General features: G+C 32.0%; 1 pseudogene; it reads left to right on the forward strand.

Annotated features, from left to right (window-relative positions):
• The first annotated feature begins 7,872 nt into the window (after positions 1-7,872).
• Positions 7,873-22,477, forward strand: LOC111031166 (annotated as a pseudogene).
• The last annotated feature ends 5,026 nt before the right edge of the window (positions 22,478-27,503 follow it).

A 27,503-nucleotide genomic window follows, 5' to 3' on the forward strand; every position in this document is an offset into this window, starting at 1 on the left:
TCATGATAAAGGTAAACCTAACTTCCTAATAATCAAAAATACAACTCTGACATTCATATGTGGATGTACCCTTAAGTTTTGGAAAAAAATCCGAAAATCTTAATTGCTAAGGTTAAACCGATTTGTTCCTTTTTGTATATTATATTTGTCGATTTTTCACGCACTGCCGTAGGCCACACAATTTCACACGTACTCGCGATAGATTTTGAAAACACATTCCATCAGAAAATCATCATAGGTACAGAAATATGCAAAATGATATGCATGAACCTAATACCTTAAGTATATAGGATATCGCCTAAATCAACCGTTATGGTATACAGTGAATTATGGCCGCCAAGGCCGACCGGGAACGGTTTGTATAATAAATTATCAAATTTAATAATAACGTTAAGTGCATAATACAATTATGTTCGTCAAAAGGTTATTGGACCAGTCGACAGATGTGGAGGGGAAAGAATAAAGAATTAGCCCGAGCATCACACCTTATCGAGACGTGCCCCTCGTGTAATGTCATATAATTACAATGACGACATTTCGGGAGATTTTGTATGCCTATATATATCAACGAGCATAAATTAAGTACTCATTATGGGTATCTACCTGAAGTGCCAACGAGCGTGACGAATTTTTAACAGAAAATTATATCCGGCAGTCAGCAATTTCCTTCGTCGCCGGAGCTGTTAATTTGTACATTTATAGGTATTTTATATTATATTGTGTGTGCGCGGAATATAATAAAAATGTAAAAACATCGATTGGTCGCATCGACCGCGAGTTCACCGAATCGGAAATGGAAAATAATAATAATTTATGACGTCTCGCGGTTTGGACGCGCTGTTACGCATTGAGAGTGCTCGCCTCTTAGACAGCGGTCGCGGTCAAGATTCTACAATTGTTATACATATAATACACGGGTATTAGTGGTATTATTGTGCGTCGTTACCAGCTGAATAACCCGCGACTTTGATGGTGGAAAAAAAAAACCGTGAAACTGTTAAAATTCCTCGCCGGCCAAACTGCAGGCCGAAATATGCGTGTTCTCCCCTTCCCCTCGACAGCGGTGGGAATATAGTGATGCTAAGACGTCTGCGAGGGAGTTATTGACGCGACGACTGTGTGAAAAAAAAATAATCCTGAAATAGTTCATATAGGCCTCGACGAAGAACCGTAATTGTTTCAAATATTACATATATTATTATTATGCGTGTGCAGTGGCCTCATCCCTTCGTCTGGAAATACGTTGGAGATAAAATAACGATACTGGGGGGGGGGGGGGGGGGATGAAAAATGAGTGAAATCAATTTCTGGTCGAGTCTAACACGAGTATTGCACTTTTGGTCTCCAAAACTGTTTCCCATGTATTATAATTATTTTGTCAACGGTTAGCTCTACTACGTCACTGGCGTTCTCAATAGCATCACCATAATATACTGAGTCCAGACGGTAAGTCCCTCTCAATACCATATACTGTTATTTTGTTTGATCTAATTTAGAATATGAAATTATATTCAGGAGCCCTGACTTTAATACGACCAACTATAGGATCTGTCGAGCTGCGTGGTTGGTGAGCAATTTAGATTCCTAAAGTATGTGTGACTTTTGGCTGATAATAATTGTGCATAGAGTTCGTCTCTTTCTGGCGTTCTGAAATAAATCAAACAATTATAGTTATAATTTCAACGTTACTTACCTATGTATTTTGTACAAACAAACATTAGTGTATGCATTGTTAAATTATTGAATTTCTTCACGACGCATCTACAGTGTTACTATTCGCAAGACAAGATTTTCAGGAGGTTCCTCTCCGACGAGAAGGGGGGGGGGGGATTTTCTAAAAGTCAGTCTCATCAAAACGTCTCTGAATCTAATGTTGTATTCACATCGCTGCCTTATCGATCGAAACACGTTATGTTCGCTGCTGTAAAGCTTTCGATTCCAACCCGTTATCAACACGAGTAATTATTATTAAATCGTAAATCGATTCGTACATCCGATGACGTTTGTTCTCTGACCGTCAATTATTATGGTAGTTATAAAAGTAATAACACAGCATATACTGTTATGTCGTACGCGACGGTTGTAACGAAAAGATTCCGTTGGCGTGTAGTGCGCAATGAAAGAAAAAATTCGTTTTTCCAAAGGATTATTAATAATTTAATATTTTATCGACAAAGTACATTTCACGTACCAAAGTATCGACACTGTGAGGTTTTACGAGGTCATCGACATTTCAATGAATTTTGAACTTTTTGCACTAAAATATTCTAATTTTCAAATTTAATTTCAAGTTCGTTTCTTTACTGTACAATGTTTTTAATTAAACAGTTTCCAGAAATGTTGAAGAATTTATACACGAGCTATCAAAAAAATACACAATTAACAATGAAAAGAATAATATTATCCATAATATGAATTAGGTGGATGCAAATCATTCGACCGTCAACCTAAACTAACCTAACCGAAATAGTTAGGCGGAAATGCTGACGGTGACAATGACTCTGAATTTTGCAGACGGTAAAATAAATCTGCTTACCGCCGTACAGTATAATAGTTTTGAACTCGCCATTAAATATACTTGTTTTCAAATATTATTAATTATTAGTGAATAATTATTTTTAATTATTTACAATGAAAACGTTGTGTTATGAGTGCATTGTACTTTAAGGGCTTGCTAGCGTATTCTTGGGCAATTTGCTTGGATTCCTTTGGGGCATTCTTACACAATTACATAGTTATCTATTTAGTCTTGTACTGCAAGAATCTCATTGCACTTGGTACGAGTATGAACTTATCTTTCCCCCTACAAGAATTTCCGGCGGCGTGTCAGTCTCATTTCAACTAAAAATGCAAGCGAAAACTCATCCGCTGTCGCCAATGTAAATGTACGTTTGTTGTCATGTAGTTTCGGGTAAAATTGATTTGAATTTTGGTCATCACTAACACAAGTGACACAATCATCACAGTATTAGGTATTCGGTCATCACTAACACATGACATCAATAATAAATAAATGGAAGAAAAATCAAAATATTTATTATTTATGGTCTATAACATATCGATACTATACGCCTATTGTATTGTTATACGACCGAAAACCTGCACTGCTGCAGGCGACTATAATAAAAATACTGTACACTCGCAGCTGCAGTAAATCTATGAACAATTTGACGAAGGAAAAAACCGTAAGTACAGATTTTCACGGCCTTAGACCTTTAGGACGTCTGGTCTCGAGTTGGTATAAAAACCGAGGTCATCCGTTTACCGGGTCCGTTGACGAACTGTAACTGGTGCACGCGCGCAACGTCTATTCAAAACTGTACAAGTATATAGTAATATTATTACTCATTGTTATTATTATTATACAGACGGCAGACGCGACTCGGATTTATATTACACTTTCACACACGGTCACCTGGTCACCGGTGTGGTATGCACAAGACGTGTTATTTCACACGCCCGCACAACCATTACGACCGTTCTGTTGGTCAGCTGAAACCATGTAATATTACTGTTGTACGTTCATAAGTAAATGTGTGCCTACACGTGTACGATACATGTATAGGCACGTCACCAAAATATGGTCCGCAAGATTGTGTTATGATTTCAACAATTTCTATTGTTTTCAAAACGTTTAAAACTTATTCATTTACAGCGATGTTTACGAACATAATGTTAATTGAACGTTTTGGAGTATAGTTTGTTAGGTACTTATATCGTGCTCCTGACCCGTAAATAAATAATTTGAAGGTTACTTTTTACTTGGCGAACGAATAATTTCCTCTCTAAAGGGACTTTTTGAATCTCACTTTCGTGTAATATAATAGCCTTATACATACAGATAAACATAATATGAAAATCAGAAAATTAGAAGTTAATAGAATTCAAAAAACTAAAAATTAGTAAACGTTTAAATGTTTAAACAAAATGTTATTTCGCACATTTCCAAATTTTAAGTGATATTCATTAACTAGCACTAACTAACTTCCTTTAAGAGGACGCCACACCCGCACGTGTTGTCTCCGTCTTACAAAGGAACAACATAGCAAAAACTGTTTTGCGAGGGACAACTTTTATCTTTCTGTGTTTGTAGTAGTGGCTCCAAAATGTCTGAACATATCCGAGTAGAAAATTATCTATGCAACAACGTGCCTATATTTTAGATAACATAAATACAATAAAAGTTATTTGCTTCTAAACATTTTGTTTTTTTCATTTGCTTATAAAAAATGATTGGAAAGTGTAATTAAAAAAAAAAAAGCACGCTGTTGCACAGATAAAGTTCTTCTTTACGTGTTGTGAGAATTTGGTAATTCTACAACAAATATGGTGCGAGAAAAGTTGTCCCGCGCTTAACAGTTTTTGCTATGTTGTACATTTGTAAGACGGAGACAGCACATGCGGGTGTGGCGTCCTCTTAATGTAATAACATTAAAAGTAATCTTTTCAATGGCTTAACTTCCGAGCGCAGCTGACAATATGAATATACTAGGTAGGTATTTAATATCACTGCAGCGCTGAAACAATCCGTCACTGTTCGCATTAAAATTGAATTTAAAAAAAAAAAATACAATAGACTCGGCAGTATGATATAATATAATATTGTACTTGTATGCATTGTGTACGATACCCATAATAATATTATATACCTACATTGTATTATTTACATACCGACGTGTGCGACAGCCGCGGACTGGGAAACCGGTACCGACCTTGACCCCGGATCGAGACGCCGTTTGTATGACCGAAACCTCGTGGCCCACAGCAGCTATATATAATACGTTATGCTACACATCGATCGCTGTATTATGGCATAATATTATTATTATTATTATTATTATTATTATTATTATTATATCGATCGACGTTGCCAATAATTTTTTTTTAGGTTTTTTACGTCCTCGGCGAGTGGACGTTTTTGGACTCAACTCGTTGTTTGTGGCGGAATGTTCGTCGCTGGAACGATGTCAGCTAAGGGTTCGCACACCAGCGATACAATTTATTTTATTTTATCAACGAGAGCGCACCTATATATTTTATTAATATTTACTGTACTCCAATCAATCGCGTTCTGTGTAAATTTGTTTCGGCAGCGACTATGATAATTTTGATTACGTAGAATTGACGTATTGATTTCCAGTAAAATTACAGGCAGTGATTGAATATCGTTTTTCGACGATAAATCACATTTTTTACTCAACGAAACCATATTGTATCGCAGGCGTTTAAAAATATTCTAAAAGAGGTCATACTATGTTACTTCTGTTACTGGTGTGGCAGGGAAGTTTGAAAATACACCGGGAAACTTGCGCTGTAACGTTTTACATTATTTTGGATTTGTTAGTACATATTTAAAAACACTATGCACAAAGTCTATTTCAAAACTGTCGGTTATTAAAGACTCGAACCGCATTAAATATAAATCAATCAAGTATTAGAGGTAATATTGAATCGAGTACCACTGCATACTTTTGGGTTTTCGGAATTGAGTCCAAGTATCCAACAAATTGGATTTTTGTTTTTGTTTGAGTTCAGTAAGGAATTTCAGTTTTATCTAATACGAGACATTACGTGGAGGTCGGAAGAGTAGTCTGCCAAAAAATGTGTGCATTTATTTACACTTATTATGAACGCTGGAAAAAAATGGTCTTTTTTTAGTAGTATTTATATTTATATTTCTTATTAATTTTATTTTAAGTTTAAATTTGGACGAAATTAGATTTTCAAACAAAGAATAATATTGTAGTTATTTTGTTGTAATTTAAAAATATTATTCGGCGGTACTTGGAACTTTTAACGTTTATTTTGCATTTTATACACACAATAACATTTTTAAGTGCAATGCTTTCGGCAAAAATTAATTTAACCCAATAGTAAAAATGTAAAATAAATAACTTTAATAGCAATATAAATATATCATAAAATATACTTTGTATAATTTAGGCTGACAGACCGTCTTCGCTCAGAACAGTTTTTCATATACAATATTATAGGTTTGGAATGATTTATCACTGATGAAAAATTGAATATATAATCTACAGTGACTTATGGTGTTAGGGGGGGGGGGCTGTGTAAACTACACAGGATACATATACTTATTAAAAAATTAATAATGTAATGTATGAAACAGGCGATTTTTTCTTCATCACAAGGTTTTTTATTGCAATAAAGCAAGGATGGCGAACTTTTTTGTACCACCGCGACCGTGTCAAATAAAAATGTTGGTTGGATTTTGTCAACTAGCTCGATTACCCTGGAATTTTTTTTTCAAAAACTTAATACTATCAAACTTTTACACATTTGTGTGTGTCACCAAAATAGTGTGCGCATGTCACTCTGTGACACACGTGTCATAGGTTCGATATCTCTGCCATAAAGTCGTCCATTAAACATTCGACAACATTATTTTCGTTTAAAAATAACAATCCGAAAAAATACTCGAGATGTCTACTTTCTAAGAATATTAGACTTCGTATATTCCTCAGACAGACATCTGTACCTAACGTTTGAATTTTATGAAATCGAAACTTAAGCACAGACGTTAATTAGGTTTTGATAATTGTTTTTTGTTATCACTCGACACACTCTCCATGATTTTGGACTTGCAATATAAGTAAATTGTATTTGTCCACGAAGTTTCCGGTAAAATTTACGTAATTTTGAACGAAAATGACCTACCTTATTGTACCATGCTGTGCGAGGTCAACAAACTCGATTTGAACCCCAAAAAAAGTAAAGTGGACTCAGTAATCCCGTGTTATAGATAAATACCTGGCTACCTAATACCTATTATGTAATGTACTTCAATTGGGGATTTTTCAGTAAATATACCATCATATATAGTGATGTCCAGACATTTTGAATTGTACCTTTTAAACCGTTATGGAAGTGTTTTATTCAAATAAACAGTATTTTGTATGAATTGCGGTTTTTTTTAACATTATTTACAATCCGAACCATTAGTCAGGTTGTGAAATGTTTGTTTTGACGTTTTTTTTTTTTTTGTGAATTCCGATGTTGACCGTAAATCACAGTCCCTGTGCAATCGCCGATAATACCGAAAACCACGGGACGTATTATTGTAGCTCGTGTCAATAGGCACACGACACGGCAGCATATGTTGAGTGACCTGAGGTTTATTGTTGCATTATATTGTTATAAATATTTCGTTTGTTGAGACAGTACTGATATTTAGACCCAAATAAAAATATGCATACTTGAGACAGAATTAAAATGACAAATAAAACTATAACAATTTGTGGTGCAAACAGAAAAATACGTTATAAGGAGGCGTTACAATGATTTATTGTAACAGTCGTAGCCAATTTCCGTCAAAATCATACGATTCACATTTTTACGATATCCTTACAAATCGCAATCGCAGAATATTAATGTATTAAACGTATGATGTATTATAAATGTATAACTGTTATTTCATACACGAATAATTATTTATATTTCATACAAAAATAATTAACATATTTACGTAATTTTGACGAATTTCGTATGTTTGATCTTCGTATACGGCCATATGGGTACGAGCTTGTATAAAAACAAAATGATATAGCCATATAGGTATATAAAGTTTTAACATTTTGTAATAATAATATTGTCGTGTGAGCAGTGATCATGTTGCAACTATATTATGATTAACTTTGTATTCAATATTTAACCTTTTTTATTAATAAATCAGAAAAAAAAACAATAATTTGTCCATTTAATTTAAAATACCTACTTAATTTATATATATTTTTTTATCTATTTGCTGGTCTAATATTAATAATTTGTTCACCACACTAATATCTGCAATCATTCGATATTATTCTAATGCTTTGACGTGTTAAAAGTTTTTTCTCATGGTGGAAAACGGAAATGACGTAAGTATATGCGATTTTGGTGGAAATGGGAATCCAAAACGGTAACTACCACTGTAACTTGCAGTAATATTTTAACGTATAACAACTTATTAGGAAAGCACTCGAAGAACAGAAGAGCAATCAGACGATGACCCGTCAGCAACTTGCGTAAGTTCCTTGCGTATGCTTCCCATACGCGTGTATGGGAAGCACAGAATTTGAGAAATTTCCTCTGGACTCGCTCCACCTGAAGCTTATCCACACTTGAAGTTGAACGAACTATTATATTAGATAGATAGGAACATATTGAATATTGAAGAAGTAAATATTTATAAATCATAGTATCCTACAGAACTCTGATAATATTATGATTGCATTCGGATAGGGTTTTTAATAATATATATATCAAGGACTGTGTAGAAAAAATCAAACTCCGTCAGCCCTCTCACCGACACTGACGACCCTTTCACCAGTGGAGGTCTACTTGAATAATATTATAACAATAATAATGAAACATAATATGTCAAACATAGCTGATAGGCGTGTTTCTGCGAACCATGTGCTCCTAAGTATAAACGAATAAAAGACTCTATATAGACTGTCCCGTATTGCTAAGTCGACTTAATTTCAAAGTCCCTAGACTTCCGACAATTCAACTCTTTGCACACCAATAATTATTCTCGTAATAGACAAATGTCCAGTATGAGGCGTACAGATATAGTGAGGACCCGTCGTTTTCTGTCTGTTGACATTAAGCATATAAATAATGTTTAGAGCTCCAACTTTCTTGCAAATATACACACAATATTTTGCTCTGTACTTTGGCCCACGGTCCGTCTTTTTATAAAATAAATAAATTATTAACATTAGGTATGCACCGTGCGCACTGACGAAATGAAAAACTGCGCCGATCGTGAACGTCACGACACGTAGAACTTTATATTATAATATTATTATATCGCTGCTCACTGGCACGTATTTCTGCGATATAGATATTGCATCGAACCGCATACCGTGTAATCGGTATAACACGCACCTATTGTCAATTGTCATGCACATAGCTAAGCGCAGTAATTTACCGCTAATATGGTAAGTATATGGTGCAACGGTAGGTACCACGGTACACGACAACCACGCGTGTGCGGGAAACCGCACAAGCGGAGTTGTGTCGTCGTTGTAGTGCGGATGACGATCAGAATAAATATTATCGTAATAATAATAATATTATAATTTGTATTATTCAGCTTTAACTGCATAATTATTCCATTAATAATATATTGTTCAAAGTGTACATGGACCGCGTGACTTTGATGGAGTACGAAGACCAAGGACTATGTAATAAAACCAATCGAAATCTAAAGACTCTACCTACCAAAAAATATGGTAAAAATGTAAATTTTAAAATAATCATAACTCGTTTTATAATTAAATAAAACAAAAATATTATGTTATACAATTAAATGAAGTCTCCGGGGTGCCTAAATACTAATTTTACCTTTACAAAATTTAAAAAGATGAAGGTTTGTATTGAAGATGGCATTCGACTCTAATTTTAAGAATAACAGAGTAAAACGGATTGTTGTGCTAATTTATTGCCGATTTATTATTGTGAAAATACAAAATTTGTTATTTTGTACATTTGTATCACAGAGACCAGTGGCGTGTATCATCGAAATTGGTGTCATATTGGTGTTTCACTGTTGCTCAAATAATTTTAAGTGAACTACCCCTCTTGATATTGTTATATTGACCTATGTAATGTCCTATTTTTCTCCTATTTTTCTCCTACCCACTCACCCACATTTAAGGTGTTCCCTGAGCCTGAGCAACATTTGGACCCTATGTTACACGATATATGTTCCCATGTGATGTAAACAACACAATATGTGGGTGTCCGTATGACGTAGTTCTCTTGCGGATGACACAAATAAATTCAATATTGTATCTTTGACGAACTTTAAACTTCGATGTGACAATAGTTTACGGTTTTAAAGTACATAATATCGATTCATAACTTCCACAAAAGAGAAAGGGTGACTTCGAATGATAGTTATCATTATACCAGCCGTTAAAGAGTACGAATGTCATTAGTTTATTTGCATTTTAATTAGTATTTTACTCTAAAAGGCCAAAGGTACATGAATTCTTATCGTCATCTGCAGCTAATATCGTAATCACCATCGGCAACAATATTGATTTATATTTGGGTAGGTACCTATCTACCTACTCAGCTAAAAATCCATTCGCTATAATAATATTTGAGCTCATATAGTAAAAATATATACATTATACAATTTGTATTCGTTAATATTTTTTCCATACCAATTTACAAGATGGCTTACCAATAAAAAACAGTTCAATAATTTCTTACGGTCATCTGTAAAAGTCCGCGACGAATGAATAAAACCACCGTATATCTTCGGGTACTAATTTTTCGGGTCAATTATATACTGTATTCACGTGTAAACATAATGTTATGATCTATATTCTACAGATACGGGTTCATTCTACTTGTTAATTCATGTTATATGGATCGTGAGAATTGAAATATAAAATTAATAACTTAACTAGCACATGGATGTACAGCCGCAGCAGATTCTGCAGTATAATTAATCATCTAAAATCGCGAGCAGACACGACTCAACAATTATACTATTTAGAGATTATTAAAGAAAGTGTAGGTGTGTATAATAGTGTATGTATAACAATGCAAATTTAATTATTCACCGAAAGTTAATTAATAATAAAATATATTATGCGCTCGCCTGTTACACGGTGCTACAAACAAGGAGAGAATACTTTGAAGTTTACTTTATTTCGGGAATTGGCTTTCATATTGCTGCACGCACGTGTACGACTGCTTTCATTACACACCAATATGAAATTGTACGTAGGTATTATTTTCATCGTTGAGGACTGAGAGGAGGGAACTGAAAAATAACAGATTCGTTTTAAACATTTAAGACATCTGTATAAGTATTTGCAATATTTTTTACTTTGAAGTTTTCTAGGTTTACATTATTTTGGGAATTGGTTTTCAACTCTACCCACGTGTACCGTTTGCAGAGTCGTTTTATTCACAATTCCATTAGGTGTTGTGCTGTCACATCAATAACATTTGGTTTAATACATATTTGCATCGAAGAGAACTGAAAAATAACAGATTCGTTTTAATACTTTAAAAGTCCATATATCTTTTTTATAAAATGTTTTACATTAAAGTTGTCTACGTTTACTGTATTTTGGGAATCGGCTTTAATATTAATATATTACTATACTTGCGTGAACTGTTCGCAGAGTCATAATATACACACAACACGATGAAGTGTTGAACTAGCATATTGATAATCCTTGGTTTAGTGCTACAAGATCATAAAAAAATCGTCGACAAATTATATTATGTATGACGACAAACATGTTTAGGTTTTTATTCACACCTCTCTCCAAAAAATACCGGGAAACGCTTATCATAATTCTTCTCCCTTCTGCATTTCTCTCTCGCTATCTGTGTGATCCTATACCTTTCACAAAATGGACTACTTTTGGTTTGGACTAAAAATATAACTGAAACATTTTAGAGATCAGCAAATAAAAGTGGGTTGCATGTATTACTCTCATAGTATATACGACATATTTTCATTGCTGTGGACTGAGCGGAACTGAAAAATAACAGTTTCGTTTTAAAACTTTAAAAGTTCATAGCATCTTTATAAGTTCATTTTCAATGGTTTCGTGTCATAATTATATAATGTCGAGGTAAAGGCAAATACAAACATATCGTCATAATAGGTATAAAGATTACCCAATACAATAAAATGTGAACTTCCCAAAGATAAATTGATATCTTATTGGCATAATTAATTGAATAGTGTGTTAATAGTTTTTGTCATTCATAAATCTGGTTTTTATTAATGACTTTAAAAAAAATTGAGCTTAAATAGTTTTAAAATAAAACAAAAAACTGAAAGTTTGGAATCACTAAAAAAAGAAAATAAATAGTCTCCAATTTAACTGATAATAAATCGTATTGATTTTTAAAACAGATCAATAATTGACGATTAATTATGTGATATATACCATCATATTCAATATCTTTTTCATTTTATACATATAAGTTAATATTTATTTTGAAAATATACTAAATCGTTTTTTTTCTTTTGTCATTCAATAACGAATAACCATAGAGGCTTTAATAATTTTCAATGAATGTTAAAAAATGCATTTTCAAGACATGATAATTTTTTTTAAAGTATTTTAGATAATTTTAAACTTTTTATTGACATTATAAATTTTTTACTTTTTCTAATTTGTATTGGACTTATGTTTAGGACAAACTGTTTGTTTTTGAATAAAAAAACTTGAGAATTGAATATAAGTTTCCTTTTAAGATTGCCTTACAAGATTTTAAAAAGTTTGTTTTAAAGTCACATTAATTTGTTATGAGTATTAGAATTTCAAATGTTGATGAAATTTATCAAAATCGTAATTTTTTTTTAAAACATATATCCGATAAGAATAACTTTTTATCGTGTGCATTGATTGTCATAAAGTCATTGAATGAAAATTTAACACATCCATTATGCTGACCATTTCAATGACGAGATACGCTAGACACCTACTATACAGCAGAGTGACTTCCCCGGAATTTGTATAAATTTTTGTTTCTATATTTTTCATGATATTTTGTACTTATTAGTATCATAGATGTTCAAATATTATAAGCTTATAAAGTACCAATTAATGTGATATTTAAAAATTGTTTTTTATACATTTTTAATTTTTATATTTAAAGCAAAATATTTTTTTTGTTTTAAACCATAAGTTGCTACAATATTATAAATTAATTGTATGCGTGAATTATTTGTAAAGCTGTGAAATTGTTGCACTCGCAACATAATTGACAAGAAATTTTTTTTGCAAAATTTTTACTTTGATATTATGACGGTTACTCTTTAGAGTTTATATTGAATAAAGTCACTGGCATAGCTCCCAATATCTAATATAATACAGTACAGTGTCAACACCATCAAGATAATCTACCACAATTTTTTTGAAAATTTGTTTCTGCTTCAATAATGGAAATGTTGATGAATAATTGATGCATAAAGTATAAACACAATAATATATTTTAAGTTTTAACTTATTAAGTTATGGAGTAGGTATTATTTGAATAATAAATACCTACTATACCAGTAATTAGTTGTTATATTATAATATTATAAATTATTGTACTTGTTAAGTTTAGTATTTTTTTTAACAGAAACAAAAAAAAAATAAACAAAAATGTAAGTAACTATAATAGTAGCATCTCTTGTTCATCTTTTTTTACTTAGTATTGGAAAAAAAACACTATGCATAAGCTTGTAGTTATTTAGAACTATTAACTTATACTGCATAATATTATGTTGTTTTCTTTAATTTGTTCTCGTGTTGACGAAAATATTTAGAAAATACGTTTGGAGCATTTCAGTATATTATTGTCTTTATAGTAATATGCATTAGATACTTGAAAAATAAGGATGACGTGTGTGCAGTGGACGACGAGTGGACATATGGCAAACGTTCGAGAAGGTTTCGTTTAAAAAATGAAAAGAAATGCATAATGGGATAAAAGAAGAAAATAGTTTATGAAGGTATATCGTTAGTGACCACATAGAATACGCACACGATGTATTTTCAAATAATTTTGGTCTTCAATGCTAATAACTATAATTATTAATGGTTGTCGGTTGAATGAGAATAGTCGGAGATTTTCAAACGATTTCAGTTCATAAAACATAATATGTATTCGATTTTTTTAACTACCTACTTCAAATAATAATATATAAAACCAAATCATGGATGAATGAACGGCATCGTAGAAAAAATGTCACGAGCTTGAAACTGCTGTGCGGTAAAGTAGCAAAGTTGTGTAGTTTTTGTATTAACTTTTAAGTAGAATATAATAAACAACAATATTCATTATTTTCGTCTATAATCTCCAAAATGTTAGTCACGCATTATACTGCGCGAGATTGTACACAAGACCCATAATATAATAATATTATTGTGACTTGAAAATGTTTTTTACCACAATCATATTGTTCGACTAATATAAATTCGGTTTATATGTTTACGTAATGGTTTTACAATACGAATGGACAAAAATAATATCAAATCGAATAATACACATAATATTATATAGCTGATGCGTATACCACTTACATATGGTACCTATTTTATTCCACGCATAAAGTAATTCAACCAGACAAATTAATATTTTTTTTAATTACATTTTTCTCGGAAGCATAAGATTTTATTGTACAAACGATTGTAAATAATGCACTTTTTTGGAGTATGAAAACATATTATAATAAGTTTTTAGATTTAAATCGAAAAACTCGAAAACTTGACGCTGACGTCTGGGTCTATTTTTTCAAGTGAATACGTTTTTGTGACGTATGAAATACCTACTTACGTAGTATAATAGGTCATGATTAAACAAATTTATTTTCACTTAATCGAACATTATGTTTGAGCTCGGAAAGTCTATAAACAAAAATTTAATAAATCGATAAGTATTTACAATCGTGTTCTGCTTGAAACTTTTTTCCGAACACTCTCCTTGTCACCGCAATAGTGTTCGTGGAAAAATAAAGCAAGAAAAATATTTCATTAATTAAAGACTTAATTATTGTGAAATAAACTTCCTCGTTTAGTTGGGGCTCTAACAAAAATCGTACAAAAATATTTTAGAACATTATCACGTCATAAACGTTTTCGAATAATTGCGAATATTCGCTTGACAGTGGCAATGTCAATTTTTTTTAAGCGCATGCGTATGTAGGATCAGTATCTCAACTATTATATTCTCAAATTCTGCATTAACTTGATTGCTTATCGATTATCGAAACGAATTACTACAGGCCGAAGATTGTTGATAATAACTTTCGAGGGTGTACGAAATTATTATCAGGTATAGCATAAAAAGTTGATTGATTTAATGGTTCACTAAAATGTAATGGACCGACGATGGTCCACTAAATCAGGTTGAAAGGGTTCATATATTGTTCGCTATTGATTCATTAAATGGTTTCTCTTAGTTTGAATGTCATGACGACAAAAACTCAGTCGTCCGCATGGTACATTATCTGAAATCTGAATAATATGTACCTACCTACAACAACGCAATATTAATAATATTATATCCTACGTACATTCCTACAGGTAAAGGGTCACAATAATGAAATACCTAATATGACTGTATTGTATTACCCATGAGTATACAGTACACGATTGAAGCACGTGTAGGTATGTGTATTATTCACGTACTTACATCGTATATATTATTGTATTAAAATAAAATATAATATTCTCGCAGAGGATAATAGTGTTTTCAGCGATCAACAACATTTTTAATTTTTTGAATTTTTTCACTTAACCCTCGACATCGTTGGAAGTACATTGTTTTTCACAAATAGTTTCACATCATTGGTGTGGTTGACAACATTTTTCATAATATTACATATAATTTGAATAATATATTAAAAGATCAAATTATAAGTAGGTAATTAATAGTACATATTGATAATATTAATACAGTATAGTGACGATTTACAATGGAATTACGCCAATTACACTATAATAATTTATATTTCTAGTTGATACAATCCGATTGCCGGGGGAAGGATATGTTGTAAAATCGGAGTTCTGGTCCCAGACTTTTGATAGTAAAAAAAAAAAATGATTTACGTTTACGCACATCGATCATGCCATTATAGGTATTTAATATTTTCGTTTTGAAATTCCACTTTTTGCAAAAATACAGTCATAGTATAACATACTATCGCATACTGTAAAAATGGCGGGGAAACATATTATCGGAAGGGCAAACATTGTGAATTTAACAGACCATATGCGCGGTCGCGTGGTCAAGAGACAATCATCGTATAGGTTAGATTACCTATATAGTTCACATCAACTACTTGTACTTTGTGCACATATAATATGCGTTTGTCGTTTACAATTTACACATAAGGGGATGCCGAGTTAGCCCAGCCGGCCAGCCCTCCTTGACAGTTATATTATATTTGCAGTTGCAGTACCTATACAATTATATATTTTTAAATGTTTCATGTTATTATATTTTATTTGAAAGTCTGTAATATAAAATTCTAAATATTGTGTTAAAAAAACTAATATAAGCCACGTTTCCCCCCCCCCCTCCAAAAAAAAAAATTCTATATACGCCACAGGTATGTGTATAGAGTGATTCAAAATTTATGTTACAGCCATTTTATCAAATAAATATTCAAAATAAAGAAAACTATATGATATAAAAGTTTTTTATACAGAAACATCTATTTTTATTTCATAATTTCATAATTATTTACAATATTTTAGGGGGATTTTGGGTGGTCGACTTTAAAAATTCCAATGAAAGCCCATAATTTTTTTAAATGGCTCTCAAGCATAGAGTTTAGCATTAATTAATGCTGTTCATGCACTAACATTTATTTTAAAAACGTCTTCACATTATGTTTGCAAAAAAAGTACATAGAATCTCGTTTGAATTTCTTAAGTTGACTCCCCAAAACTCCCTAAAATATTGTAAACAATTGTAAAATTATGGAATCATAATAGATGTTTCTGTATCAAAAAACATTTGTACCATATATTTTTCAATATTTTGAATATTTATATGATAAAATGGCTGCAACATAAATTTTGAATCACCCTATATGTATATTAGTTATAATATAACGAATGCTACGTATTATATGTGTGTTGAGTTCGCCAGAGAAGAACCGTCTCAGTATTATAAATATCAAATATTATTTATATGACCAATAAATAATTTTATAATATGACGAACTGAAGTCATGCCTACATATTTTATAAACCAATTAGTACGACTATAAATATTTACGAATTTAAAATAAATATATTGTATTGTTAAGTCAGGAGAGATAATATAATATGAGTTTCAGATTTTTCATTAGTTAAACGTCTTTTTGATTTTCTCCGTTTTGAAGAAAAACTTTTCAAAAACGTTTTTAAACTATACACAATATACTTGGTACTATTATGTAGATTTCATAGGCAACTATTAACTGTGTGACTATATTATGTTTAAGACGAGGGATACCGACGTACGACTAAACGTATTTCATACGGAAACGAATCAATACGAAGGCGGCGGAGAGATGAAAATCGTTTGGGAACAGACGCCGGCGGACATCGTACGAGTATTATACATACATAATAAAAACCGAGTGTACCTACTTTACACACACACACACACACACACACACACACACATTGTACGCGCTTACACACGACCGTCGCACGCAAGTACGTACATATAACATAACATGACGACGAATGCTGAGTGTTGTTGCAGGGTTCGCCGGAGAAGACCCGTCTCGACGTCGTACAATATAATATTATGAGCGTCGCATATTATGTGTACGTGGAACCGGCAACAAGAGGAACGAGAAATTTTCGTTTATGACCAAGCGAAACGCACATTCCGAGGGCCCGGCTCGTCAGCCCTTTCTCGGGGGCACACGAAATGTGTTAATGACGGAGACGTCCCTCGGCGCCGGCCGCCGCATGTGCAGCAGGAGGTCGCCGGCACGGGTGAGCGTGGTTGCGGGTGGCGGATTAGGTAGGTATATATTGCACCACATGCGAAAGACTCACTCGTATAGTGTGTGTGTGTGTGTGTGTGTGTGTGTGTGTGTGTGTGTGTGCGTGTGTGTGTGTGTGTGTGTGTGTGTGTGTGTTATATTATTATATATTATTCGAAATCGAAATAATATCGTACAAGACGATTGCGTCATTATTTCCCACATATACCGGACGCTCGTCTCTCGACCGTCGAAACAGGGTGTTTTTTTTTTCGTATTTATAATAACGATTTTATTCGATTCCCGTTTTTTTCATTTTCAATCACTATTAAAGACCGAGTGTTTACAATTTCTTGGAATTTTTTTTTTCTACACTGTTTAAGGAGCGTGTTCTGTTGCGAAGGATACAATATAATTACGCTGTACTTCAAACGAGAACCGCACTTTTTTACTTTGAAATATATTCAGACTTTCAGTACATAATTTTATGTGAACGATTAGTTTCCGAGTTAGTATACATCATGTACCGAGGAGTAAGAGTAATAGATTATATTATGAATAAGTATACGCATAATGTATTAAAATATATTTGTTTGTTTATTTTTACATAAAAGTTGGATACGAGATCCGACAAAGCTGCAGGATGAATAATATGAGTTGTTTGCTTTTTAATTGGGTAAACAATATAAATCGATTATAATTTTACAGTGTATAATAATTGTCTGAATAATAACTTATGAGAACTCAACCATACACCTTGACATTGTAATGTCAAATTTACATCAATATCAATTTTGATTTTTAGTAGATATGGTACCTAAGACTAGACGTGTATTATTATATAATTGTATCCTTAACAATCATTATATTACTATGTATCTTAAATGAGAAGAACCATTTTTACTTTTTACTCTAAATTATTAAGTGAATAATTGTTTTGAACATTTTTATGTACCTAATTTTAAATTCGAATGGTTAGTTTCTCAGTTATTAAAATGTTTATAGTTCTTAAAAATGGTTTTACGAAAATATAAGACAGTTGAAGAATTAGTTATTCAATTTGATCTAGTATTTATTAAATTTGGTTCATTTTTTACAAATTATAAATGCCGATGAATTAACATTAAATATTAAAATGTTAATATTACCATAGCCCCCATATATCTCCTAAACCCACTATCGTGAATCGATTAATACACAAAGTTAAACAACTTAAAAACTACTCGTTAAAATTTTGAATTTGATATGTGAACATATCCTTATAAGTACCTAGTACGAACAGATTCGAGAGCTTGAAAATATGTTCTTTATGTACATCTAATAATTTCAAAAATTAGATTTTGAATACATAGTTGCATTATCGAAGAAAAACATTAAGTGAGCAGCGTCCAAAGAGTTTTAACAACAATAACAGGATTTTTAACATTTGACTATACTGCAGCGTTGGACGATACACACTGTGAGATTTAATAATTCGATTAATTATATTTTCATCTAATTTTTGTGTTCGATAATTCCTCATCATCGTATAAAAATAAAATTGCGGCCAAACACTAGTGACCAGCCCATATTTTGAACGCCCCACAGAGTTTTTGTCGGTAGCTCTCGCCGCCTTCTTCGCGACCTGTTGATGAACCCGCGGGAGGTGTATCCTTGGCGAATCAGCCCGCAACATAATATATTGTACATACGAACCACCTGTGTAAAATAGGTCCATCCTATTAAAATATAATATTAAGTACATTTGCAGCAGGTACATACGGTTTTTCTTTTACAATTACATATGTGTTCCGATACGGAAGCGACATTTTCAATGGGTATTGTATACATACAATACGTATTTTCTAAAGCCCCACCTACATGCCGTATTGTATATTGTATACAGGTAATAGTAGGTAGATAGCGGTCAAAAACAATATTTTTTCCCAACTTAACAGTTGACACATATACTGACCATAATATATATTGTAAATATGTCAGTATAGTAAAAGTGGGCGGTTCCGTCGAAACTCTGCCTACCCTATAAGTCTACCTCATAAGTATCAACACACCGTCAGGGGTGCATAGTGAGTTGTGCGTGTGCTGTAGAGTGAAACTGAAAAAAAAATTTTCAAATTTCGAAAAAACTGAAGTATAGAATCTGTAAATTATACAGAAATGTAATTTTTTATGGTTCTTGAAAAATTATACAAGAAAAGTTAGACGTAGTATGAAAGAAATTCCCCGACAGTTGCACATATATGTATAATAGGTACAGGTACAATTATTATGTATTATCATAAAATGGGACGAAACTACCTATATTAATTGATTATTTTTCTAAAATTTAGTTTCGTGATGACTTAAAATTAAATGAATGTTTCCAAAAATGTTTATAGAACTTTCGAATAATAAATGTGTTTACCTTTAAAAGAATCACCTTACATTTTATGGGAACATCTGTCCTCTATAAATCTAATTTGATTTACTGTACTTTAAAAAATATCATTATTGAAAACATGTAATAATATTATTATTATTTAGAAAATTACTTAGTTTTAACATGTAATAATATTATTATTATTTAGAAAATTACTTAGTTTTTAAGTCGAGATTGCTTAAAACAAAAATTCCAAATGAACTATATAGCTCGAACTGATGATACGCTACTGCTTAAATGATCTAATAAATAATAACAATAATGAAAATAATAGTAACAATCTCGCCATATTATACTGGATTTTGCAGATATAAAATTCCGATGTAAAATGTCCGGTGGTCTTATATTCTATCTTTATATTATATTATATGCGTTTTAGCGTTTATTATATCGTTATAATTTATTATTGAATTCGGAAAACGTACTAACAATGAGAAATGTGCCGTTATAACATGGTATCTATATGGAAGAGACGACCGCGTACTGTTCTCGGGTCAATACGAAACGAAAAGAAATGATTTAATTTCTATGGGTATAGTGAGAAATAATAATCAACAAGACGGAACGGAAAAAAAAATGAAAAGAAAAGAAATTTCAGGCAGATATGATATTATACCTTTAATACAATATACAAACATACAATACACCTACTGGCTACTGTAAATTTAATCGATCTCATTTTTCGACCGAACGTCACGTTTGGCTTGCAGTCCGCCATAATAATAATAATACTATATTTTGTTATTTTCCTCCGCTGCGGAGGAATAAAATTCACTGATTTCGGCTAGCGTCGGAGTTCAAGGGCTACCTGCGACCGACTGTAATAATAATATATATTTACATATTATACCTTCATGACTACACAAGACTTAATACTCAACACAAGTAGTGTATAATATAATCGTAATATAGGCACATAGAAATGAGCAACAGGTCCATTAGACTGGGTACCCAGTGATGACTTAATTGGTGAGGGGAGATGCCAGGAAACCCACTGCTCATGGTTGACTATTGTTTCATATTCAGAGTGCACCCCAAACCGATTGTTGTTTGTAAATCAAAATGTGTTACCACAATTTTCGTAATTGCCAGCCGTGTTCCTCCTAGCGCAGTAAATATGCCGGAGCCGCCGAACTGGGCGAACTGACCAGTAGGCGAAAAATGTCACTCTCTGTTTACCACAACTTAACTATAAATATTAAAAAACCAGACATCGGACGTCCGATCGTCTGTCGGGCCTTAAAGTTACTGCGGTAATAAATTATTATCGATTTGTCTTATATTTGTATGACAACAATAATTTATTTACTTTTCCATTACAAACTTAATATCTCACCATGATGGATCTTTTTGATCATACCCTCTGCAAAGAAGTTTCACTTCATCTGCGCGTACGGAGATCTGCAACGCGCACGATTTAAGCGGACATAATAAGGTTAAAAACTACATTTAATTTAAAGTAAATGTGTCTTCTTAATATTTTTTTTTGAAATGTTAAATTAGTGCATTACTTACATAAGTACTTTTAAAAAAGTACGAAATTTTAAGTGATAAAAACCTGCTTCAGAATAAGTGTTAAGACAAAATAATGATAAAAAGTCATATTAAGTAGGTACATACTTCTTTTTATGTTGTAATATTGAAATATGTTTTTTATTATTGGTGGCAGAGTATTATACACTAGAAAATATTCAGGAATGTGAACCTATGTTTCAACATATAGTTCTTATTGTCATGACAATTTGATGGGTAAGAGCTAATGACTCTCCTTGCGATTTGATCAAATTTATTAAATAATAAAATAATGTTTTTTGTTTTTACTTTATGGATATATTTTGTAGATGCTGGAAGTATAAATCACGCTGTACAGTCACTGAAATATTAACGAATATGGAAATAGAACAGCTAAACATTGAAAAAGAGTTGAGAGCTTCTAATTTAATGTTAACTCGTTAATAATTGTATAAAGTTGAAGTTTTGGTCGTTCTGGAGTGTAATTCCAAAAACAATAGTTTAAATTATGTGATGACCAATCAGTAAATTGACACAAATTGTTTATCTTTAATTCCAATAAACAACAAGGACCGCTTCTAATTAATTTAAGATAGTATTCTTAATGAATTGGACTTAGTTACAAAGCTGGTACTTAAATATAATTAAAATAAAATTCAAAACTTTTTAACTGTCATTGTATACCTAGTATAACAGTTTGAAAATTAATTTTAGGAATCATTTTTTAAAAGTATAGGCAGTTATAGATCCAAAAACAATATTACTAGAGTACCACAGAAATATTTACTAACAAATTTGGTGTAATAACCACATGGGATGGTCGTGGGAAAACATATCTATGTGCAAAAGCACTTCAGAAATTGTAAAATTAACGAGAAGTGATTTAATTATGAATTCATATTATTATTTAGTACCCATATCTATACATAAAGATTAACACATTTATTTATTAAAATGTTATGCTGTTTTTTAAGAATCATTAAAGCTAATTCAAATAGGTAATACATAATTTAGAGTTTTAAATTGTGATGGGTAATTAGCTAAGACAAGCCAATACTCGTTTGAATAGATACAAATAAATTAGGTACGTAAATTATAAACTAGTTACAAATCTTCAACTATAAAAAAAATTTCTTACCAGGTTATTTAGTATTTTTCTAACTATAGTTTCGACTATAGTTTATTCTACATAGTTATAACTGTGAAATATTTATCATAAACATAACATATTGTACTTTTTTATTGTAATGATGAAATATAATAGTATATATCAATTTAAACTTACACCTTATACCCAAAATCAAAATACCCTATAACTTAGGGAATTACAGAGTTCAAGTTTAATAGACAATTGTTGTAAAATACTTTAAAAAAATGTAATAACAATGATAAAATTGTTTTTCAGGTTCATGATGTGAGTAGAAAAAAAAATCATTTACTGTTTCAGCAAAGCATTTAAAAAAGGTATTAAAAGCTGAGCAACATAAATGTGTCATTTCCAACGACAATAATCAATTAGACGGACAACATTAAGTCAATTGTAAGTATGGTTCTGTGATGGTAAATGTGATTGATGTTACACCCCAATTCACAGAATCAGTAGTAAATGTTATGACTCCTGAATGTTTTTTTGACGTGTCCAAAAATCGAGTGTCCAAAAATAAAAAAGGGAGTTTCTCATTTGAAGAACAGAAGTCTGTATCGCTGTACAGCGACACTATTCGTAAATAGTACAACAAATCTCGAGATTTTGCCAATCGGTATATGACAGCAATAAGTATCTTTAAGTATATTATCGGGAATTCCCACAGGTGTATAATTGTCCATATTGTGTGAATTTTAACAGTTATTGAATCTCCGAGGTAAATTCGCAGAATAATTTGGTGTTAAAAGTTCTTTTAAAGTGCGAGGAGTTAACATTGTGCTTTTCAATAATTTTCATACCCAAACGATGACCGGCTCAGAAATATTTGTATAATGCGCTGCGCTAGTATATTGTATGATTATTTTGGTAAGCTGAAAAAATTTCCAAGGATAAAAGCCCAGAAAAATAATTAAATATAAATTTGAACACATGTTACTATACTCTACTCCTAATTATTAGTAATTAATAATTTCATAAGTAAATATATAAGCAATTTTATATGCGGATAATCGATTAATAAAAAAATTTTTTTTAATCTATTTATTCAATGAAAAATTTCAAATATGAATTATTTTGGAGTCTGAATATGGCTCATGCTTAACTACTAAGAAATAAAACCACTCAAGCTGTAGTCCAAGCTAAGCAACCAAACTTTCACACTACGAACAAGATAACATTTAAAGTGCAACACCGTTTTTTGTATATCAAAAATACAAGAAAAGTTCTTATTGATTATAAATTAATTATTTCAAACTTGAATAACTTTTCTTGTATTTGTTATATCGAAAAAATACAATGCAATAGTTGCACAGTAAATGTTCGCTTGTATATAGTGTGAAAATTTGGTTGCTTGAACTACAGAGTGGTTATATTTCGAGCAAAGCAGTTTTTTATATATGTTGTACGTTTATAAGACGCAGACAACACATGCGGGTATAGGCGTCCTCTTAATTACATATTATGAAAAACAACTTGTAAAGTTAAAAAAAAAATAAGTATAAATGTGAACTCATCTATACATAATATACCGTGACAGTGTTAAGTAATGAGTAAAAAAACATCAGGGTAATAAGTATAACATCTTACTTGATTGTTGAGCTAAAATTTTTTTATGAAGGTTAATAAAAAAAAAAAAAAAGTACAACATCTTAGGTATATATTATATAGGGGAAGTAATGCTTTTAGGGGAAGTAATGCTAACGCGGTCCCCCCTCTGGTTCTCGATACCACACAAAAAAAAAAAAAAAGGTATATATTTTATATACTACATATTTTATACAAAAATTACACACGATAATAATATTATTTATGACATAATTTTCAACATAATAATATATTATGATATTATGTGATTATATGGGTATACGCCACAGGGTGATTACTTATCAGGAATAGAGTGTACATGTGTTCACATTTATGTTTAATTTTTTTCAGTGGGTTTTTTCGCGGTCTTTTTTTCCGCGATTCGATTACTCTGCAGGTTTATTGAGGAGAACTATTGCACTGCCGCCGCAGCGGTCAAACGCCAGTCATTGCGGTATCTGCGGGAGGCGGATGACCTAACCCAAGTAATATAATCGTATTATTATTATCATTTTACAATATTTTGCTCGGACATTATTATCTAGACGTGAGAAAAATCGTTACTATATTATCTGTTAGCGGCGATCGACGGGGTGGCGCGTCATTTCGCGTCCGCCCGAAAAAGTACACAATATAATAAGCCCGTGCACTCTGCTGTCATATCGATATCCAACACGCAGTGGACACGTGCAAACACTTTCTATAAGGGGCCGTTGACCGGCCACGTACATAATAATAGCATAATGTGAATTTACACGGCTTTTACCTATGGTACACGTACCCCGGCTGACCACCCGCAATACACAATAACAACACGTCTCTCGTCGTCCTTGTTGTCGTCCTCCGCGTCCTCGCCGTCCTCGCCGCGGTCATCGTGTCGTCGCCGTCCATGTTTGTTCACACTTTGCGAATTAATGGTTCCAAAAAGGTCCTTTCCCATATTATGTGTACGGTATCCACATGTGCGTCGACCGTAGCCGTTGTCCCCTCACTCCGAGACATTGTAGGGGTGCGTACAATGCGCATTATGCGTTATTATTGTTATCACTATTATTATCATTGAATCATATTATACGTAAACTATTTATTATTTATTGTGAATCTGCACAATACGTATTGCATTGTGCCGTGTACTATATATTATATTATTAAATATTATGTACTGACGGGCCCATTGACTGACCGGGTCGTATACCTACCTGTTGCGGGATTGTTCGTGCGCGGTTCTGCGAAAAGCCAAACGGGATATAATCGTGTCGGACGAAAATAAAAGGATAACAACATTCAAACCTCACAGTTTGCTGCAGTTATTTGGATCTTGTGCTAGAATAGGCGACGCTACGGGCGGTTACCGGCTAGCCGGACGAGTGATCAATGATAATTATTGTTAAGCGCAGGATATGTCACCCCCGCAAGGAGCTATTTGTTGCCGACCGAAGACTTGTTCAAAGATTACTATTGAACATACAACAAAATCGGTTTCTAGTTCAAAATGAAAATATGTAAAAGTGAATTGTCACCCGGCTGGTTTCCCGGGTCATTTTTATCCATGGCTATTTGACCCACAAACATGTAACCAAATATTAAGTTTAAAAAAAAAAATATTTTTCCAATACGAGAAAATGGTATTTCCGGCATACCATTTTATAATAATATCATGCGACATCATATCTTTTATGCCTCGGACTTTAATACCCGAACTTTTTTCCTAAGACTTTTTTACTCCAGACTTCTTTTTACCGCGATTTCATTGGCCAGTAGTCGGCAGCGCGCCGACGGCTGCCAACAACCCTGCACATGCTCAAACACGACGCGTTAGGTTAGGTTTTTTTCCAAAACTTTTATAGAATACAGAATACTTATTAGTAACTATATTGTATTGTACATTTTCAAGATTTTTGACCAAACTAAAAAATGTCTATTGACATTATTTTATTGAAAATTGAAAATAATTATAAATAACTCAAAGCGAGGTCAAAATATTTTGAAAATTTTATTACGACTAACAAATGATGAAACGAAAAATTAGTGAACATTTCAAGTCTCTATAATTATTAGTTTTTGAATAACAACAAAATAAGAAAATCGTAATACGAGAAATCGTTAATTTACTGGTAAGTTTCCAATGATGATAGATCATGTTGACACCGGACAACGTCGAACAGAACAAATAGTATATTATATTATTAAAAATACACTGTTCTTGCTTTAACAATGCGATTAATAAAATGAATATATAATAATCAAAACTATTTTGGTATAAATCATTTTTAAGATATCAACTGTCTAAACTTTTTGATAGAATAGTGGAGAAATCTCGATTTGGAAACAAATTATTACAATCCTGAGTACTCAGCAGCTGCTGCAGGTGTATCACTCCCGACTTCCGGCGAACACGTGCTGGTTCGATGTATTCGCACAAACGATTTGTCACCACGACTGAAGCAATTTGTTAAATATTTCTGTACACAAACTAAAATGCTGTTTCCGATTTGTTGCAGCTATGTAATATGTATTGTACATTATTGTAACCAAAATATTTCATAAACCGAAAAAAAAAACGTTTACACTATAATAGAATATGCTTAGTGTTGAGTGTGTAACAGAAATAACTTGACAAATTAAAAAAGTAAGATTTTCTGAAAAAACGTATGAAAAAAATTATAAAAACTCTATAGGTGGACAGTAAATAATTTAACTACTTATGTCTGAAAATTCACTAAAAGAATATATTTGAAAAAAGTTATTGAGTTTCAAATAAATTTACTCCAAAAAAATATTGATATTTTAAAAAGTTGCAAAAAGTAAACGACTTGATTTAATTAAAAGTTTATACCATCAACATTTTTTTACAAAATAGACTTACGAATTGGCTAATTTTAATTTTCCCCCAAAAATGTGATCATATTTAAAATTATTTATTTTTAGTATTAAAAAATAAAAATAACTTTTATACAGCTCCTTTGATTATGTATACACATTTTTTAGTATTATTGATTAGAACAATATATTATTTTATTTGTCAGGTTATTCTGTAGTTACACTTTGTACAGTATATATTATTTATAGGTATAATATACGAAGCTCTTCGGGCCGCTGGTGACATAAAATGTATCAAAAACGTGTAAGTACACGTGACTTGCCTGAAAAAAAATTATCTACCCGCACTACCCGTGTAAGTAATAATGACGATAATATTTGACGTTTACGAAAAGATGATAAAAATAACTAGGAAAGTGTAAATTTCGTATATAAGTAGGTACGTTTTATTGCATAATCAATTACTATCGTCTACGTCGTTTTTTTTTTTACAAAATTTCAACTTTTTAGCAAGCTTATCGTATTTAATATAGCGTAAATTAAAAATGCTCATATAA

The sequence above is a fragment of the Myzus persicae genome, unplaced genomic scaffold (assembly GCF_001856785.1).
Source record: "Myzus persicae strain clone G006 unplaced genomic scaffold, MPER_G0061.0, whole genome shotgun sequence".
Taxonomy (NCBI): Eukaryota; Metazoa; Arthropoda; class Insecta; order Hemiptera; family Aphididae; genus Myzus; species Myzus persicae.